The sequence below is a fragment of the Oryzias latipes genome, chromosome 6 (assembly GCF_053564925.1).
Source record: "Oryzias latipes strain Hd-rR chromosome 6, Olatipes_Hd-rR_3.1".
NCBI lineage: Eukaryota > Metazoa > Chordata > Actinopteri > Beloniformes > Adrianichthyidae > Oryzias > Oryzias latipes.
Genome location: NC_136242.1, coordinates 12,786,895 through 12,799,519, shown reverse-complemented (window position 1 = coordinate 12,799,519; position 12,625 = coordinate 12,786,895). Strand labels below are relative to the sequence as shown.

At 44.7% G+C, this 12,625-nt stretch overlaps 24 non-coding genes across 24 annotated transcripts; all 24 read right to left on the bottom strand.

Annotated features, from left to right (window-relative positions):
• Positions 1-899: 899 nt before the first annotated feature.
• Positions 900-972, bottom strand: trnak-cuu (transfer RNA lysine (anticodon CUU)). Its single transcript has one exon. It is a non-coding gene; the product is annotated as a tRNA-Lys (tRNA).
• A 1,284-nt stretch (positions 973-2,256) lies between these two features.
• On the bottom strand, positions 2,257-2,329 carry trnak-cuu (transfer RNA lysine (anticodon CUU)). The gene has a single exon. It is a non-coding gene; the product is annotated as a tRNA-Lys (tRNA).
• Positions 2,330-2,718: 389 nt separating this feature from the next.
• On the bottom strand, positions 2,719-2,791 carry trnar-acg (transfer RNA arginine (anticodon ACG)). Its single transcript has one exon. It is a non-coding gene; the product is annotated as a tRNA-Arg (tRNA).
• A 124-nt stretch (positions 2,792-2,915) lies between these two features.
• trnay-gua (transfer RNA tyrosine (anticodon GUA)) lies at positions 2,916-3,004 on the bottom strand. Its single transcript is given in 2 exon segments — positions 2,916-2,951; positions 2,968-3,004. It is a non-coding gene; the product is annotated as a tRNA-Tyr (tRNA).
• A 609-nt stretch (positions 3,005-3,613) lies between these two features.
• trnak-cuu (transfer RNA lysine (anticodon CUU)) lies at positions 3,614-3,686 on the bottom strand. The gene has a single exon. It is a non-coding gene; the product is annotated as a tRNA-Lys (tRNA).
• A 389-nt stretch (positions 3,687-4,075) lies between these two features.
• On the bottom strand, positions 4,076-4,148 carry trnar-acg (transfer RNA arginine (anticodon ACG)). Its single transcript has one exon. It is a non-coding gene; the product is annotated as a tRNA-Arg (tRNA).
• Positions 4,149-4,272: 124 nt separating this feature from the next.
• trnay-gua (transfer RNA tyrosine (anticodon GUA)) lies at positions 4,273-4,361 on the bottom strand. The gene is given in 2 exon segments: positions 4,273-4,308; positions 4,325-4,361. It is a non-coding gene; the product is annotated as a tRNA-Tyr (tRNA).
• A 605-nt stretch (positions 4,362-4,966) lies between these two features.
• trnak-cuu (transfer RNA lysine (anticodon CUU)) lies at positions 4,967-5,039 on the bottom strand. The gene has a single exon. It is a non-coding gene; the product is annotated as a tRNA-Lys (tRNA).
• A 389-nt stretch (positions 5,040-5,428) lies between these two features.
• trnar-acg (transfer RNA arginine (anticodon ACG)) lies at positions 5,429-5,501 on the bottom strand. The gene has a single exon. It is a non-coding gene; the product is annotated as a tRNA-Arg (tRNA).
• Positions 5,502-5,625: 124 nt separating this feature from the next.
• Positions 5,626-5,714, bottom strand: trnay-gua (transfer RNA tyrosine (anticodon GUA)). Its single transcript is given in 2 exon segments — positions 5,626-5,661; positions 5,678-5,714. It is a non-coding gene; the product is annotated as a tRNA-Tyr (tRNA).
• Positions 5,715-6,326: 612 nt separating this feature from the next.
• trnak-cuu (transfer RNA lysine (anticodon CUU)) lies at positions 6,327-6,399 on the bottom strand. Its single transcript has one exon. It is a non-coding gene; the product is annotated as a tRNA-Lys (tRNA).
• A 389-nt stretch (positions 6,400-6,788) lies between these two features.
• On the bottom strand, positions 6,789-6,861 carry trnar-acg (transfer RNA arginine (anticodon ACG)). The gene has a single exon. It is a non-coding gene; the product is annotated as a tRNA-Arg (tRNA).
• A 124-nt stretch (positions 6,862-6,985) lies between these two features.
• Positions 6,986-7,074, bottom strand: trnay-gua (transfer RNA tyrosine (anticodon GUA)). Its single transcript is given in 2 exon segments — positions 6,986-7,021; positions 7,038-7,074. It is a non-coding gene; the product is annotated as a tRNA-Tyr (tRNA).
• A 605-nt stretch (positions 7,075-7,679) lies between these two features.
• On the bottom strand, positions 7,680-7,752 carry trnak-cuu (transfer RNA lysine (anticodon CUU)). Its single transcript has one exon. It is a non-coding gene; the product is annotated as a tRNA-Lys (tRNA).
• A 389-nt stretch (positions 7,753-8,141) lies between these two features.
• trnar-acg (transfer RNA arginine (anticodon ACG)) lies at positions 8,142-8,214 on the bottom strand. The gene has a single exon. It is a non-coding gene; the product is annotated as a tRNA-Arg (tRNA).
• An 814-nt stretch (positions 8,215-9,028) lies between these two features.
• trnak-cuu (transfer RNA lysine (anticodon CUU)) lies at positions 9,029-9,101 on the bottom strand. The gene has a single exon. It is a non-coding gene; the product is annotated as a tRNA-Lys (tRNA).
• A 389-nt stretch (positions 9,102-9,490) lies between these two features.
• trnar-acg (transfer RNA arginine (anticodon ACG)) lies at positions 9,491-9,563 on the bottom strand. Its single transcript has one exon. It is a non-coding gene; the product is annotated as a tRNA-Arg (tRNA).
• Positions 9,564-9,687: 124 nt separating this feature from the next.
• On the bottom strand, positions 9,688-9,776 carry trnay-gua (transfer RNA tyrosine (anticodon GUA)). The gene is given in 2 exon segments: positions 9,688-9,723; positions 9,740-9,776. It is a non-coding gene; the product is annotated as a tRNA-Tyr (tRNA).
• A 599-nt stretch (positions 9,777-10,375) lies between these two features.
• On the bottom strand, positions 10,376-10,448 carry trnak-cuu (transfer RNA lysine (anticodon CUU)). The gene has a single exon. It is a non-coding gene; the product is annotated as a tRNA-Lys (tRNA).
• Positions 10,449-10,837: 389 nt separating this feature from the next.
• On the bottom strand, positions 10,838-10,910 carry trnar-acg (transfer RNA arginine (anticodon ACG)). Its single transcript has one exon. It is a non-coding gene; the product is annotated as a tRNA-Arg (tRNA).
• Positions 10,911-11,034: 124 nt separating this feature from the next.
• Positions 11,035-11,123, bottom strand: trnay-gua (transfer RNA tyrosine (anticodon GUA)). Its single transcript is given in 2 exon segments — positions 11,035-11,070; positions 11,087-11,123. It is a non-coding gene; the product is annotated as a tRNA-Tyr (tRNA).
• Positions 11,124-11,729: 606 nt separating this feature from the next.
• On the bottom strand, positions 11,730-11,802 carry trnak-cuu (transfer RNA lysine (anticodon CUU)). Its single transcript has one exon. It is a non-coding gene; the product is annotated as a tRNA-Lys (tRNA).
• Positions 11,803-12,191: 389 nt separating this feature from the next.
• trnar-acg (transfer RNA arginine (anticodon ACG)) lies at positions 12,192-12,264 on the bottom strand. Its single transcript has one exon. It is a non-coding gene; the product is annotated as a tRNA-Arg (tRNA).
• Positions 12,265-12,388: 124 nt separating this feature from the next.
• On the bottom strand, positions 12,389-12,477 carry trnay-gua (transfer RNA tyrosine (anticodon GUA)). The gene is given in 2 exon segments: positions 12,389-12,424; positions 12,441-12,477. It is a non-coding gene; the product is annotated as a tRNA-Tyr (tRNA).
• Between the last annotated feature and the right edge of the window lie 148 nt (positions 12,478-12,625).

Here is a 12,625-nt window from a genome sequence, read left to right as displayed (position 1 = left end):
AAGCCGAGCTAGCTAGGAGTCGAACCTAAAATCTTCGGATCCGTAGTCAGATGCGTTATCCATTGCGCCACTAGCCCCATGCGTTTGTATTCACGTGGCCCGCAGAGCGCAAAGATCCTCTTTTGCTTTTTCAGCCAATGAAAGGCAAAGGTCCATTTGCCAAAGAAAAAAGACAGTCAGCCCACCTTAAGTGAAAGCTCTTCCTTCGAGCCGGAATTGAACCAGCGACCTAAGGATACCTGTCCCGCTTCATCTACAGTCTTCCGCTCTACCATCTGAGCTATCGAAGGGAATGGAGCAGTAGTTTTCCAGGCCTCTTTATGGATATACCATGTCCCACAGACTCCTTGAAAGGGACCCATTGTGACTCAGGCCTTCTGCTAACAGGGGATGCTAGTGCGACACTGAACCATCAAAGGCAAGATTTGGTGAAATGTCTTGTCTTGAGCAAGCATCTGTGACTTGGTGTACCTTGATAACATCACTCCCTATATGCAGTTTAGCTAATTTGGTTCTTAGTTCTTGCTAGTCATTGATGTTTTTCCCCTATCCCAAGGTTCTGCTAAAGAGAGGTGTAAGCCTCTGTCTCCTTCATGCAATGCAGCTTGCTGAGGAATTCTGTGTCCATACAAACATTTTTCAATGATCTTTTTGCAAAGAATCGGCATGTTTCATAATGATTGCTGAACATTGACAGGCACGTTAAGAACTACTCATTTAAGGATCATCAAACACCTTTAGTGATTCTTAGCAACCAATTCCTGGTGGAGTAACTGAAAATATTGGGGGGGGGGGGGGGGTGGGGCTTGGAGGATGACCAGAGCACCGTTTTATTTGTGCAATGGCACAACAAACAAATAGCTTAACTGAAATCATACTGACAGCTTCAGTCAAGTCATCGCCCGACGTGGGGCTCGAACCCACGACCCTGAGATTAAGAGTCTCATGCTCTACCGACTGAGCTAGCCAGGCATGAAAGTCTTTCAGAGCCCTTGAAGAAAAAAAAACAAGGTACTAATCCAATGAGATGTGAACGACACATCTATTGCGTTTACAGCTGAGTACATTCAACTTTCTGGTGAAATTGTTTTGGCGCATGCAACAAGATAGCGAAGATTATCAGATAACAGCTCACTTGTGCAAATATGATGTCTGAAAGATTGTGCAAAATGGTGGCCATAAAAGCCGAAAGAGGCACTTGAATGTGACGGAAGATGAGATCTTTTCTGTGAAAGACAAGGTGAGGGGAAGCTTTGGGTCTAGAAAAAGGGTGATTGTTGAGTGTGTCTTATGGGATTTTCATGAATTGCAGTGTGGGTTGGCTAATTGCTCATTTTAGCAATGTGGAAGTGACCAAAAGCCGAGCTAGCTAGGAGTCGAACCTAAAATCTTCGGATCCGTAGTCAGATGCGTTATCCATTGCGCCACTAGCCCCATGCGTTTGTATTCACGTGGCCCGCAGAGCGCAAAGATCCTCTTTTGCTTTTTCAGCCAATGAAAGGCAAAGGTCCATTTGCCAAAGAAAAAAGACAGTCAGCCCACCTTAAGTGAAAGCTCTTCCTTCGAGCCGGAATTGAACCAGCGACCTAAGGATACCTGTCCCGCTTCATCTACAGTCTTCCGCTCTACCATCTGAGCTATCGAAGGGAATGGAGCAGTAGTTTTCCAGGCCTCTTTATGGATATACCATGTCCCACAGACTCCTTGAAAGGGACCCATTGTGACTCAGGCCTTCTGCTAACAGGGGATGCTAGTGCGACACTGAACCATCAAAGGCAAGATTTGGTGAAATGTCTTGTCTTGAGCAAGCATCTGTGACTTGGTGTACCTTGATAACATCACTCCCTATATGCAGTTTAGCTAATTTGGTTCTTAGTTCTTGCTAGTCATTGATGTTTTTCCCCTATCCCAAGGTTCTGCTAAAGAGAGGTGTAAGCCTCTGTCTCCTTCATGCAATGCAGCTTGCTGAGGAATTCTGTGTCCATACAAACATTTTTCAATGATCTTTTTGCAAAGAATCGGCATGTTTCATAATGATTGCTGAACATTGACAGGCACGTTAAGAACTACTCATTTAAGGATCATCAAACACCTTTAGTGATTCTTAGCAACCAATTCCTGGTGGAGTAACTGAAAATATTGGGGGGGGGGGGGGGGTGGGGCTTGGAGGATGACCAGAGCACCGTTTTATTTGTGCAATGGCACAACAAACAAATAGCTTAACTGAAATCATACTGACAGCTTCAGTCAAGTCATCGCCCGACGTGGGGCTCGAACCCACGACCCTGAGATTAAGAGTCTCATGCTCTACCGACTGAGCTAGCCAGGCATGAAAGTCTTTCAGAGCCCTTGAAGAAAAAAAAACAAGGTACTAATCCAATGAGATGTGAACGACACATCTATTGCGTTTACAGCTGAGTACATTCAACTTTCTGGTGAAATTGTTTTGGCGCATGCAACAAGATAGCGAAGATTATCAGATAACAGCTCACTTGTGCAAATATGATGTCTGAAAGATTGTGCAAAATGGTGGCCATAAAAGCCGAAAGAGGCACTTGAATGTGACGGAAGATGAGATCTTTTCTGTGAAAGACAAGGTGAGGGGAAGCTTTGGGTCTAGAAAAAGGGTGATTGTTGAGTGTGTCTTATGGGATTTTCATGAATTGCAGTGTGGGTTGGCTAATTGCTCATTTTAGCAATGTGGAAGTGACCAAAAGCCGAGCTAGCTAGGAGTCGAACCTAAAATCTTCTGATCCGTAGTCAGATGCGTTATCCATTGCGCCACTAGCCCCATGCGTTTGCATTCATGTGTCCCGCAGAGCGCAAAGATCCTCTTTTGCTTTTTCAGCCAATGAAAGGCAAAGGTCCATTTGCCAAAGAAAAAAGACAGTCAGCCCACCTTAAGTGAAAGCTCTTCCTTCGAGCCGGAATTGAACCAGCGACCTAAGGATACCTGTCCCGCTTCATCTACAGTCCTCCGCTCTACCATGTGAGCTATCGAAGGGAATGGAGCAGTAGTTTTCCAGGCCTCTTTATGGATATACCATGTCCCACAGACTCCTTGAAAGGGACCCATTGTGACTCAGGCCTTCTGCTAACAGGGGATGCTAGTGCGACACTGAACCATCAAAGGCAAGATTTGGTGAAATGTCTTGTCTTGAGCAAGCATCTGTGACTTGGTGTACCTTGATAACATCACTCCCTATATGCAGTTTAGCTAATTTGGTTCTTAGTTCTTGCTAGTCATTGATGTTTTTCCCCTATCCCAAGGTTCTGCTAAAGAGAGGTGTAAGCCTCTGTCTCCTTCATCCAATGCAGCTTGCTGAGGAATTCTGTGTCCATACAAACATTTTTCAATGATCTTTTTGCAAAGAATCGGCATGTTTCATAATGATTGCTGAACATTGACAGGCACGTTAAGAACTACTCATTTAAGGATCATCAAACACCTTTAGTGATTCTTAGCAACCAATTCCTGGTGGAGTAACTGAAGCTTATAAGGGGGGGGGTGGGGGGGGGCCTGGAGGATGACAAGAGCACCATTTTACTTGTGCAATGGCACAACAAACAAATAGCTTAACTGAAATCATACTGACAGCTTCAGTCAAGTCATCGCCCGACGTGGGGCTCGAACCCACGACCCTGAAATTAAGAGTCTCATGCTCTACCGACTGAGCTAGCCAGGCATGAAAGTCTTTCAGAGCCCTTGAAGAAAAAAAAACAAGGTACTAATCCAATGAGATGTGAACGACACATCTATTGCATTTACAGCTGAGTACATTCAACCTTCTGGTGAAATTGTTTTGGCGCATGCAACAAGATAGCGAAGATTATCAGATAACAGCTCACTTGTGGAAATATGATGTCTGAAAGATTGTGCAAAATGGTGGCCATAAAAGCCGAAAGAGGCACTCGAATGTGACGGAAGATGAGATCTTTTCTGTGAAAGACAAGGTGAGGGTAAGCTTTGGGTCTAGAAACAGGGTGATTGTTGAGTGTGTCTTATGGGATTTTCATGATTTGCAGTGTGGGTTGGCTAATTGCTCATTTTAGCAATGTGGAAGTGACCAAAAGCCGAGCTAGCTAGGAGTCGAACCTAAAATCTTCTGATCCGTAGTCAGATGCGTTATCCATTGCGCCACTAGCCCCATGCGTTTGTATTCACGTGGCCCGCAGAGCGCAAAGATCCTCTTTTGCTTTTTCAGCCAATGAAAGGCAAAGGTCCATTTGCCAAAGAAAAAAGACAGTCAGCCCACCTTAAGTGAAAGCTCTTCCTTCGAGCCGGAATTGAACCAGCGACCTAAGGATACCTGTCCCGCTTCATCTACAGTCCTCCGCTCTACCATCTGAGCTATCGAAGGGAATGGAGCAGTAGTTTTCCAGGCCTCTTTATGGATATACCATGTCCCACAGACTCCTTGAAAGGGACCCATTGTGATTCAGGCCTTCTGCTTACAGGGGATGCTAGTGCGACACTGAACCATCAAAGGCAAGATTTGGTGAAATGTCTTGTCTTGAGCAAGCATCTGTGACTTGGTGTACCTTGATAACATCACTCCCTATATGCAGTTTAGCTAATTTGGTTCTTAGTTCTTGCTAGTCATTGATGTTTTTCCCCTATCCCAAGGTTCTGCTAAAGAGAGGTGTAAGCCTCTGTCTCCTTCATGCAATGCAGCTTGCTGAGGAATTCTGTGTCCATACAAACATTTTTCAATGATCTTTTTGCAAAGAATCGGCATGTTTCATAATGATTGCTGAACATTGACAGGCACGTTAAGAACTACTCATTTAAGGATCATCAAACACCTTTAGTGATTCTTAGCAACCAATTCCTGGTGGAGTAACTGAAGCTTATTGTTGGGGAGGGGGGGGCTTGGAAGATGACCAGAGCACCATTTTACTTGTGCAATGGCACAACAAACAAATAGCTTAACTGAAATCATACTGACAGCTTCAGTCAAGTCATCGCCCGACGTGGGGCTCGAACCCACGACCCTGAGATTAAGAGTCTCATGCTCTACCGACTGAGCTAGCCAGGCATGAAAGTCTTTCAGAGCCCTTGAAGAAAAAAAAACAAGGTACTAATCCAATGAGATGTGAACGACACATCTATTGCGTTTACAGCTGAGTACGTTCAACCTTCTGGTGAAATTGTTTTGGCGCATGCAACAAGATAGCGAAGATTATCAGATAACAGCTCACTTGTGCAAATATGATGTCTGAAAGATTGTGCAAAATGGTGGCCATAAAAGCCGAAAGAGGCACTCGAATGTGACGGAAGATGAGATCTTTTCTGTGAAAGACAAGGTGAGGGTAAGCTTTGGGTCTAGAAACAGGGTGATTGTTGAGTGTGTCTTATGGGATTTTCATGATTTGCAGTGTGGGTTGGCTAATTGCTCATTTTAGCAATGTGGAAGTGACCAAAAGCCGAGCTAGCTAGGAGTCGAACCTAAAATCTTCTGATCCGTAGTCAGATGCGTTATCCATTGCGCCACTAGCCCCATGCGTTTGTATTCACGTGGCCCGCAGAGCGCAAAGATCCTCTTTTGCTTTTTCAGCCAATGAAAGGCAAAGGTCCATTTGCCAAAGAAAAAAGACAGTGAGCCCACCTTAAGTGAAAGCTCTTCCTTCGAGCCGGAATTGAACCAGCGACCTAAGGATACCTGTCCCGCTTCATCTACAGTCCTCCGCTCTACCATCTGAGCTATCGAAGGGAATGGAGCAGTAGTTTTCCAGGCCTCTTTATGGATATACCATGTCCCACAGACTCCTTGAAAGGGACCCATTGTGACTCAGGCCTTCTGCTAACAGGGGATGCTAGTGCGACACTGAACCATCAAAGGCAAGATTTGGTGAAATGTCTTGTCTTGAGCAAGCATCTGTGACTTGGTGTACCTTGATAACATCACTCCCTATATGCAGTTTAGCTAATTTGGTTCTTAGTTCTTGCTAGTCATTGATGTTTTTCCCCTATCCCAAGGTTCTGCTAAAGAGAGGTGTAAACCTCTGTCTCCTTCATCCAATGCAGCTTGCTGAGGAATTCTGTGTCCATACAAACATTTTTCAATGATCTTTTTGCAAAGAATCGGCATGTTTCATAATGATTGCTGAACATTGACAGGCACGTTAAGAACTACTCATTTAAGGATCATCAAACACCTTTAGTGATTCTTAGCAACCAATTCCTGGTGGAGTAACTGAAGCTTATTGTTGGGGAGGGGGGGGGGGGGGGCTTGGAAGATGACCAGAGCACCATTTTACTTGTGCAATGGCACAACAAACAAATAGCTTAACTGAAATCATACTGACAGCTTCAGTCAAGTCATCGCCCGACGTGGGGCTCGAACCCACGACCCTGAGATTAAGAGTCTCATGCTCTACCGACTGAGCTAGCCAGGCATGAAAGTCTTTCAGAGCCCTTGAAGAAAAAAAAACAAGGTACTAATCCAATGAGATGTGAACGACACATCTATTGCGTTTACAGCTGAGTACGTTCAACCTTCTGGTGAAATTATTTTGGCGCATGCAACAAGATAGCGAAGATTATCAGATAACAGCTCACTTGTGCAAATATGATGTCTGAAAGATTGTGCAAAATGGTGGCCATAAAAGCCGAAAGAGGCACTCGAATGTGACGGAAGATGAGATGTTTTCTGTGAAAGACAAGGTGAGGGTAAGCTTTGGGTCTAGAAACAGGGTGATTGTTGAGTGTGTCTTATGGGATTTTCATGATTTGCAGTGTGGGTTGGCTAATTGCTCATTTTAGCAATGTGGAAGTGACCAAAAGCCGAGCTAGCTAGGAGTCGAACCTAGAATCTTCTGATCCGTAGTCAGATGCGTTATCCATTGCGCCACTAGCCCCATGCGTTTGTATTCATGTGGCCCGCAGAGCGCAAAGATCCTCTTTTGCTTTTTCAGCCAATGAAAGGCAAAGGTCCATTTGCCAAAGAAAAAAGACAGTCAGCCCACCTTAAGTGAAAGCTCTTCCTTCGAGCCGGAATTGAACCAGCGACCTAAGGATACCTGTCCCGCTTCATCTACAGTCCTCCGCTCTACCATGTGAGCTATCGAAGGGAATGGAGCAGTAGTTTTCCAGGCCTCTTTATGGATATACCATGTCCCACAGACTCCTTGAAAGGGACCCATTGTGACTCAGGCCTTCTGCTAACAGGGGATGCTAGTGCGACACTGAACCATCAAAGGCAAGATTTGGTGAAATGTCTTGTCTTGAGCAAGCATCTGTGACTTGGTGTACCTTGATAACATCACTCCCTATATGCAGTTTAGCTAATTTGGTTCTTAGTTCTTGCTAGTCATTGATGTTTTTCCCCTATCCCAAGGTTCTGCTAAAGAGAGGTGTAAGCCTCTGTCTCCTTCATCCAATGCAGCTTGCTGAGGAATTCTGTGTCCATACAAACATTTTTCAATGATCTTTTTGCAAAGAATCGGCATGTTTCATAATGATTGCTGAACATTGACAGGCACGTTAAGAACTACTCATTTAAGGATCATCAAACACCTTTAGTGATTCTTAGCAACCAATTCCTGGTGGAGTAACTGAAGCTTATTGTTGGGGAGGGGGGGGCTTGGAAGATGACCAGAGCACCATTTTACTTGTGCTATGGCACAACAAACAAATAGCTTAACTGAAATCATACTGACAGCTTCAGTCAAGTCATCGCCCGACGTGGGGCTCGAACCCACGACCCTGAGATTAAGAGTCTCATGCTCTACCGACTGAGCTAGCCAGGCATGAAAGTCTTTCAGAGCCCTTGAAGAAAAAAAAACAAGGTACTAATCCAATGAGATGTGAACGACACATCTATTGCGTTTACAGCTGAGTACGTTCAACCTTCTGGTGAAATTATTTTGGCGCATGCAACAAGATAGCGAAGATTATCAGATAACAGCTCACTTGTGCAAATATGATGTCTGAAAGATTGTGCAAAATGGTGGCCATAAAAGCCGAAAGAGGCACTCGAATGTGACGGAAGATGAGATGTTTTCTGTGAAAGACAAGGTGAGGGTAAGCTTTGGGTCTAGAAACAGGGTGATTGTTGAGTGTGTCTTATGGGATTTTCATGATTTGCAGTGTGGGTTGGTTAATTGCTCATTTTAGCAATGTGGAAGTGACCAAAAGCCGAGCTAGCTAGGAGTCGAACCTAGAATCTTCTGATCCGTAGTCAGATGCATTATCCATTGCGCCACTAGCCCCATGCCTTTGTATTCATGTGGCCCGCAGAGCGCAAAGATCCTCTTTTGCTTTTTCAGCAAATGAAAGGCAAAGGTCCATTTGCCAAAGAAAAAAGACAGTCAGCCCACCTTAAGTGAAAGCTCTTCCTTCGAGCCGGAATTGAACCAGCGACCTAAGGATACCTGTCCCGCTTCATCTACAGTCTTCCGCTCTACCATCTGAGCTATCGAAGGGAATGGAGCAGTAGTTTTTCAGGCCTCTTTATGGATATACCATGTCCCACAGACTCCTTGAAAGGGACCCATTGTGACTCAGGCCTTCTGCTAACAGGGGATGCTAGTGCGACACTGAACCATCAAAGGCAAGATTTGGTGAAATGTCTTGTCTTGAGCAAGCATCTGTGACTTGGTGTACCTTGATAACATCACTCCCTATATGCAGTTTAGCTAATTTGGTTCTTAGTTCTTGCTAGTCATTGATGTTTTTCCCCTATCCCAAGGTTCTGCTAAAGAGAGGTGTAAGCCTCTGTCTCCTTCATCCAATGCAGCTTGCTGAGGAATTCTGTGTCCATACAAACATTTTTCAATGATCTTTTTGCAAAGAATCGGCATGTTTCATAATGATTGCTGAACATTGATAGGCACGTTAAGAACTACTCATTTAAGGATCATCAAACACCTTTAGTGATTCTTAGCAACCAATTCCTGGTGGAGTAACTGAAGCTTATTGTGGGGGGGGGGCTTGGAGGATGACCAGAGCACCATTTTACTTGTGCAATGGCACAACAAACAAATAGCTTAACTGAAATCATACTGACAGCTTCAGTCAAGTCATCGCCCGACGTGGGGCTCGAACCCACGACCCTGAGATTAAGAGTCTCATGCTCTACCGACTGAGCTAGCCAGGCATGAAAGTCTTTCAGAGCCCTTGAAGAAAAAAAAACAAGGTACTAATCCAATGAGATGTGAACGACACATCTATTGCGTTTACAGCTGAGTACATTCAACCTTCTGGTGAAATTGTTTTGGCGCATGCAACAAGATAGCGAAGATTATCAGATAACAGCTCACTTGTGCAAATATGATGTCTGAAAGATTGTGCAAAATGGTGGCCATAAAAGCCGAAAGAGGCACTCGAATGTGACGGAAGATGAGATCTTTTCTGTGAAAGACAAGGTGAGGGTAAGCTTTGGGTCTAGAAACAGGGTGATTGTTGAGTGTGTCTTATGGGATTTTCATGATTTGCAGTGTGGGTTGGCTAATTGCTCATTTTAGCAATGTGGAAGTGACCAAAAGCCGAGCTAGCTAGGAGTCGAACCTAAAATCTTCTGATCCGTAGTCAGATGCGTTATCCATTGCGCCACTAGCCCCATGCGTTTGTATTCACGTGGCCCGCAGAGCGCAAAGATCCTCTTTTGCTTTTTCAGCCAATGAAAGGCAAAGGTCCATTTGCCAAAGAAAAAAGACAGTCAGCCCACCTTAAGTGAAAGCTCTTCCTTCGAGCCGGAATTGAACCAGCGACCTAAGGATACCTGTCCCGCTTCATCTACAGTCCTCCGCTCTACCATGTGAGCTATCGAAGGGAATGGAGCAGTAGTTTTCCAGGCCTCTTTATGGATATACCATGTCCCACAGACTCCTTGAAAGGGACCCATTGTGACTCAGGCCTTCTGCTAACAGGGGATGCTAGTGCGACACTGAACCATCAAAGGCAAGATTTGGTGAAATGTCTTGTCTTGAGCAAGCATCTGTGACTTGGTGTACCTTGATAACATCACTCCCTATATGCAGTTTAGCTAATTTGGTTCTTAGTTCTTGCTAGTCATTGATGTTTTTCCCCTATCCCAAGGTTCTGCTAAAGAGAGGTGTAAGCCTCTGTCTCCTTCATCCAATGCAGCTTGCTGAGGAATTCTGTGTCCATACAAACATTTTTCAATGATCTTTTTGCAAAGAATCGGCATGTTTCATAATGATTGCTGAACATTGACAGGCACGTTAAGAACTACTCATTTAAGGATCATCAAACACCTTTAGTGATTCTTAGCAACCAATTCCTGGTGGAGTAACTGAAGCTTATTGGGGGGGGGGCCTGGAGGATGACAAGAGCACCATTTTACTTGTGCAATGGCACAACAAACAAATAGCTTAACTGAAATCATACTGACAGCTTCAGTCAAGTCATCGCCCGACGTGGGGCTCGAACCCACGACCCTGAGATTAAGAGTCTCATGCTCTACCGACTGAGCTAGCCAGGCATGAAAGTCTTTCAGAGCCCTTGAAGAAAAAAAAAGAAGGTACTAATCCAATGAGATGTGAACGACACATCTATTGCGTTTACAGCTGAGTACATTCAACCTTCTGGTGAAATTGTTTTGGCGCATGCAACAAGATAGCGAAGATTATCAGATAACAGCTCACTTGTGGAAATATGATGTCTGAAAGATTGTGCAAAATGGTGGCCATAAAAGCCGAAAGAGGCACTCGAATGTGACGGAAGATGAGATCTTTTCTGTGAAAGACAAGGTGAGGGTAAGCTTTGGGTCTAGAAACAGGGTGATTGTTGAGTGTGTCTTATGGGATTTTCATGATTTGCAGTGTGGGTTGGCTAATTGCTCATTTTAGCAATGTGGAAGTGACCAAAAGCCGAGCTAGCTAGGAGTCGAACCTAGAATCTTCTGATCCGTAGTCAGATGCGTTATCCATTGCGCCACTAGCCCCATGCGTTTGTATTCACGTGGCCCGCAGAGCGCAAAGATCCTCTTTTGCTTTTTCAGCCAATGAAAGGCAAAGGTCCATTTGCCAAAGAAAAAAGACAGTCAGCCCACCTTAAGTGAAAGCTCTTCCTTCGAGCCGGAATTGAACCAGCGACCTAAGGATACCTGTCCCGCTTCATCTACAGTCCTCCGCTCTACCATGTGAGCTATCGAAGGGAATGGAGCAGTAGTTTTCCAGGCCTCTTTATGGATATACCATGTCCCACAGACTCCTTGAAAGGGACCCATTGTGACTCAGGCCTTCTGCTAACAGGGGATGCTAGTGCGACACTGAACCATCAAAGGCAAGATTTGGTGAAATGTCTTGTCTTGAGCAAGCATCTGTGACTTGGTGTACCTTGATAACATCACTCCCTATATGCAGTTTAGCTAATTTGGTTCTTAGTTCTTGCTAGTCATTGATGTTTTTCCCCTATCCCAAGGTTCTGCTAAAGAGAGGTGTAAGCCTCTGTCTCCTTCATCCAATGCAGCTTGCTGAGGAATTCTGTGTCCATACAAACATTTTTCAATGATCTTTTTGCAAAGAATCGGCATGTTTCATAATGATTGCTGAACATTGACAGGCACGTTAAGAACTACTCATTTAAGGATCATCAAACACCTTTAGTGATTCTTAGCAACCAATTCCTGGTGGAGTAACTGAAGCTTATTGTTGGGGAGGGGGGGGGCTTGGAAGATGACCAGAGCACCATTTTACTTGTGCAATGGCACAACAAACAAATAGCTTAACTGAAATCATACTGACAGCTTCAGTCAAGTCATCGCCCGACGTGGGGCTCGAACCCACGACCCTGAGTTTAAGAGTCTCATGCTCTACCGACTGAGCTAGCCAGGCATGAAAGTCTTTCAGAGCCCTTGAAGAAAAAAAAACAAGGTACTAATCCAATGAGATGTGAACGACACATCTATTGCGTTTACAGCTGAGTACGTTCAACCTTCTGGTGAAATTATTTTGGCGCATGCAACAAGATAGCGAAGATTATCAGATAACAGCTCACTTGTGCAAATATGATGTCTGAAAGATTGTGCAAAATGGTGGCCATAAAAGCCGAAAGAGGCACTCGAATGTGACGGAAGATGAGATGTTTTCTGTGAAAGACAAGGTGAGGGTAAGCTTTGGGTCTAGAAACAGGGTGATTGTTGAGTGTGTCTTATGGGATTTTCATGATTTGCAGTGTGGGTTGGCTAATTGCTCATTTTAGCAATGTGGAAGTGACCAAAAGCTGAGCTAGCTAGGAGTCGAACCTAGAATCTTCTGATCCGTAGTCAGATGCATTATCCATTGCGCCACTAGCCCCATGCGTTTGTATTCATGTGGCCCGCAGAGCGCAAAGATCCTCTTTTGCTTTTTCAGCCAATGAAAGGCAAAGGTCCATTTGCCAAAGAAAAAAGACAGTCAGCCCACCTTAAGTGAAAGCTCTTCCTTCGAGCCGGAATTGAACCAGCGACCTAAGGATACCTGTCCCGCTTCATCTACAGTCCTCCGCTCTACCATCTGAGCTATCGAAGGGAATGGAGCAGTAGTTTTCCAGGCCTCTTTATGGATATACCATGTCCCACAGACTCCTTGAAAGGGACCCATTGTGACTCAGGCCTTCTGCTAACAGGGGATGCTAGTGCGACACTGAACCATCAAAGGCAAGATTTGGTGAAATGTC